Here is a 5553-nt window from a genome sequence, read left to right on the forward strand (position 1 = left end):
GCGCCGGGACCCGGATGTGCGCGAGGGGCGGGGCGGGGCGGGGCGGGGAAGGGGCGGGAAAGGGGGAGCGCGCGCGCGGGCGGGAGCCTTGCGCGCCGCCGCGCATGCGCGTTGCCGCCGGGAGGAAGCGGACGCGGCGGGAAGGGCCGGGAGGGCCCTCAGGGAGACGGACGGCCAGAGGCGGGGGAACGCGTCAAAAAAGAGAAGTGTTCGAGGGGTGTTGGCAAAAAAAAAAAAAAAATTCACCCCACGACGGAGGGATGAGAAAAGTTTCCTCAAGCGGAGCGTTTCCCACGCGAGGAGCGGCGCGGCCTGCGCCGGGCCCTGACGGCAGCGCGCGGGCCGAGGCCACGCTGCGGTGCCCGGCGAGCTGCTGGGGCGCAGGTCCGGCCCTCCCGGTGCTGTTTGAGGCCGTCCCGGCGGCCAGTAGTGGCCCAGCGGCTGGCAGTGACCCACCGGCTTCGGTCCCTGCGCTTGGGGTTTGTTCTGCAGCTCTGGTTGGGTTTTAGCCGCGGCGCTGAGGTAGAACTGAGCTCCTTCAGGCGACTGGTTACTAAAACCACAGAGTAAAGCTTCAAGAAAACATGTTAGGAGTGACTCTAGGAAAAGACTGCGCATGAGGGTTTTCATACTGTATATAAGGGCAGTATGGGATAAACTCCTACTTTCTCCGTAATTGTCCCCATCGTGTGAAATGGAAATGACCACTGTTTCGTCAAAACTATTTTTTGAACGGCACAGAAGAAAGTTTCAGAGAAGTACCAGGCCAAAACCACCTCCAACATGCCACAACAATGCCTGACCTTGATTAAGCATGCTGCAGGCATAACTGTTCGTTTCTTGTAATTTTTAACCTAGTAAATTGATTGATACGAGGGTAAATTAAAGAAGAATTGGGTTCCATGCCCTGACTTGCGGTCAGAATGTTTTCATTTTTAAAATTGCCTTCAATACACAACTGACTTCTGGAACTCCACCTCTGTTTCCACTAGATCTGAAGAATTCTTGCTTCCATTGAAATCAATAATAAAAAAAATCAATCGTCCATTCAAAGGTCTCATCATAGGCAAGGACTGGCAAAATCTTGTTTCCCTCACAAAAGCTGAGATACCTTAGAGCAAGGTGAGGAAGGCTGAGCCACGAGCAGGTGGAACTGCTCACCACAAAGTACTGTTGAGGCCCGAACTCTGATGGCATTGAGAAATTTAGCTTTATATGTGCAGCAGGAACATCCACAATTAGGGGAAAGTATTTCACACTTCAGCCCACAAAGTGATTTTAGGAGGAAACTTGTCCTACAGGAAGATTACTTCATGACTCAAAGGCTGCCTTCTGAGGAGGAGGATGATCGGAGCCTGTTTGAGACACACTGCTGAACTAAACTGAATCCTAGTCTACTGAAATTCCTACAGAGGAGTTTCTTCCTCTGGAAAAAAAAAAAAAAAAAAAAGTGTAGGAACAGATATACAAGGCAAAATCATTTGTATGCAAATTTGTATCTCCGTTGAAGGACATGTAACTACACCATCTTGCAGCAGCTAAAAATCTGGCATGCCAACTGCATCTTGCTATCAAACAAATTCCTTCTGGAAAAAAATATTAGAAACAAGCAAATGTAATGAAAAGTGATTTTATATATACATATATATGTATATATGCAAACATATAATTAAGCTAAAAAGAAACCACATGAAGCCCCATGTTTTATTTGTGTAAATTCAGAGTAAAACATCTTAAAAAAGAAAGAAGAAAAAACAATGTAAAGTTTGTAGAAACGGAAAAATATCCCGTGAGCCAAACTGGAAGTTTCAATTTCAAATATATTTGAGCTTTGAAGAACTTTTCTTCTGATTCAAAGCTACGTGGCTCTTGATTATATTTGTTGTAAACAGAAGATTTTAGCACCGGTTCACTCTGATCAGATCTACACAGAGGTCAGTTAATAGCCCCGCGGGATATCTCTACTAAAGTTCATGACAGCGGTGAAGGAGCAAGGCTTTGGTGTAATTTAGTCACAGAACAGAGCTAACCTTTGGGGACTCCTATGTATCTTTGCACCAGCAATTGTTCTGCTTTGGCCGGGCAGTCCAAACTATGGGACAAAAAAAAAAAAAAAACCAACCCTGTTGGTCTTTTTCCAAATCTTTTGTGTAACTTAATTAATAAACCAAGTAACAAACAACAAATTGGCAGCAGGCATTTTAGGTGTTGTTCATGTGCCAGCCGTCGTGTCTCTGTGAAACAAAATGTTCTCTTATTGAGAAGTTACAAAACAGTTGTAGTCTGTCAGATGAAGCTACAACGTGGAGCTCCGGTGTGCTTTCCTCCTGCAGAGGTTTTAGAGTTCCAGTGATGAGGAAAGCTGAAGGTGTGCCTGCAAGTCTATGGGAGAGGATAAGGAAAACTAAGTTTTTCAGAACCAAGTTTTCCAAGACGTTCTCAGTTTAAAACTACAGGCAGGTCAGACGGATTCTGTTGGCAGCACACCACTCCTCAGAAAGCAGTGATTCTGAAGCACAGTATACAGACTGTTTTGGAGTATGGTAATAATGAGTCTGAACTACTGGCTAAAAATTAGTTTTCATCTTTTTTTTTTTGCTGTTTTGTCACAGACTAATGTTTAATGGGCAAACCCCAAATGTCTAAAGCCAGGTTATCTCCTTCTAGTCAATGGGACAGAGCGAAGGACAAAGTAAATAGCATTGGCTATCTAATGATTCAAGTCTGTGGACCCTTGAGGTCACTATAGAATTACCACCACTTTTACCACTGCTACTTCGTACCGGTTTCCATCACTGAACTCTAGTGACCCCTCCAGTGGCTCCACTCTAATAACATATCAACTTCAACAAAAGGCATGTGGCAAGGAGACTCCAGGCATCCTGGACACAGTTTCCAGAAATCATGTGATTCACAAATTCATGAATTTCACAACTCATGGAACCATCAGTCCTCTTCTGGCATTGGCAAACCTAGATTTTCCAACACATAGACATGCAGCTGTGATAATCCAAGGAAAAATGACTAACTAACCTTCTACTTATCTGAATGTTTTAATTATTGTGCGTTCAGATTCTGCAGACACAACTGCACACGCTCACATTTTTGGTCCTGCCTTGTAAAGTCAACTAAAGTACAAGTACCTGTCTCACATTCCTTTGCGCGCAGTCTAATGGCAACAAAGACAGAAAACTGCCTTCTCGTAAACCAAAGCTACTGTGGACGTTTGTGCTGGAGCTACCTCTAACCTTACAGCCTGATCAAAGTACAAAACAACAGAAAAACTACCACCGGTTTTGTATCAGGCCTTGCATGGTTGAGAAGCAACCATGAGGTTCTACAAGTATCTTAAATTACATTATTTTGATTTTTCTTTCCCTATTTTGAATATGATCCCTAGATTTCTTAATGAGATTTTTGTTTGGTTAGAAATGAATAGTTTGAAAAAACAAATAGATCATTTGAATTATAAGGAAATAGTCTTGAAAAAAGTTGTTTTATTATGAAACTTTAGCCTTCCTGTGACTTCTAAAATGACGGCATTGTTCAGTTTAATTCCCTACCAACTTTCTAAATTGCTGGGGGTAAAGGGGAGCATGTTGTTTAAATTAAAAAAAAAATTTAAAAAAAATTAAAAAAAAAAAAAAATATAAACAGTTACTATTACTCTACCCACATTAAACATTTGCAAAGCCACTTTATAACTGTGTTAAAAAATTCCTGTAGTGTGAAAGATGGCTTGGGTATTTAAAATGAATCTAGTTTAGAAACAGAATTGGGGGAAATGGTTAGGATAGCTCAAGAAAGTTCCACTCTCACAGCTGTCCGCTGAGAAGAAATGGGGGAAGGGGGGAAATGCTGAGAAAGGAATTTTTTTTTTAATTTTTTTTTTTTTTTTTTTTTGGCAGTGAAGAAAGGAACATGCCATCCCTGTTTGAAAAGTTTCAGGGTGGGAAAGGCTAAGGAGGGGCTAACATACTATACATACCTTTACATATATTTTTGAGGCAGAAAAACAGCGTTATGTTTGAGCAGAGTTCAGCAAGTGGAAAGGGAGGTGGCATTTGCTCTGGCCATTTGGTCCTCTTAAATAACCCTGCAATCTACAGCACGCTGAGAACAAGTCCAAGAGATGGTCAAGTGGCTGCCTCACAACGCAAAGGCTACACAAATGTTGTGTACGTTGCATCACGTATGTAAGAAAATGAAGAAAAAAATAGTTTAGTGTCTGGAGGAAACACATTTAAAATGTTTATCTATGAGGCCTTTGGTGGTGCAGGCTCCTGTGAAGCTGGCTCACAACCTTTGAATTCTAGGAGAATAAATTATGTACCCTGTTATTGTTACAGCCACACTTCTGGGTGCCTTGCATGACTCAACTCACAGAGCAGTACAGAGAAAGGGAGGGAAGAATTAGTCTTGTTTCCTGAAGCTACAGATATAGGACGTTAACATGAAATTGTAGACCAGGGGAGGGAAAGGCAAACCAAAGGTAAACTTCCCAGCAAGTTTAAAGCTGCAAGCTGTTCTTCCTAGACTGGAAGAATAAATGAGATGAGACATGTAACCGAATACTGGCACATCTGTGGAAATGTTAGAAACAAAGACATTATGTAAAGGTTTTGTAAGTTCAGCTCAACGGTGTCTTTTCGCACTCTACAGAATAAAAATGTGAATATATTGGGGGTGATATATCCAGTTTGACAGATCTGAGAGTCAGCTAAGGGGGAAAAAATTGAACACCCTATTCAAGAAATAAATGTCTGAAAAATATTTTTAAAAAGCCAAATCCTAAGCAGGGAGAAAGGACCCTGCAGGAAGAGTAAGACATATAAGAAGTCATGAATAGAAGAAGCCTTTGCCTGAGAACCATTGCAAAGTCCACATCTTCCACTGACACCTGTGGCCAGAGTCTGGTCAGGGCAGAGAGTACTGCTGAATTGGATCTGCTTCTTGGAACGGGGGGTGGAAACCTTCCCGGAGGAATGAAAAAAATGTCCCAGCTGATTAACACAAAGTAATACACTGCTCTCACAGAGGAAATGATAAAGAAAAGAATTTAAAATGGCACAATTCCTTTGAATGTTCCTCCAGTGTTGCTATTTTTCTAGACCATCCCCCAGCTTGCCCTTACCGTTGCATCAGCTGTACAGAAACGTGTAGTACTCTTATTCTTCTAAATCAGTGGTTTTCAACTATTTCTAGAAGATGACCTCACATTGTAAGAACACTTTGTGGAGTCTGCCCACCTGCTGCTAAGCTCAGAAGAAAGATGGCCCCTGCCTCCTAAAAGCTGTCAGCAACAACCAGACCAAATACCTGTGAACAACAGAGAGGTTGGGCCATAGAAGTGGGGTAGAAAAGGTGGTACAGAAAGAGAACGACTCTAACATCCCCGTTAACCTCCTTCTACGTGCCATAACCACACAGTTACTGTGAGATTTTTTCCTTTATGAAAACGGCTCAAAATTAGCCACGAACAAAAGCATGTCTCCTTTTCTTCCTAAAGATTTACCCACTTCCCTACCACTTGTTTTATGTCCCACACCGTGA

The sequence above is a fragment of the Athene noctua genome, chromosome 12 (assembly GCF_965140245.1).
Source record: "Athene noctua chromosome 12, bAthNoc1.hap1.1, whole genome shotgun sequence".
NCBI classification, from domain to species: domain Eukaryota; kingdom Metazoa; phylum Chordata; class Aves; order Strigiformes; family Strigidae; genus Athene; species Athene noctua.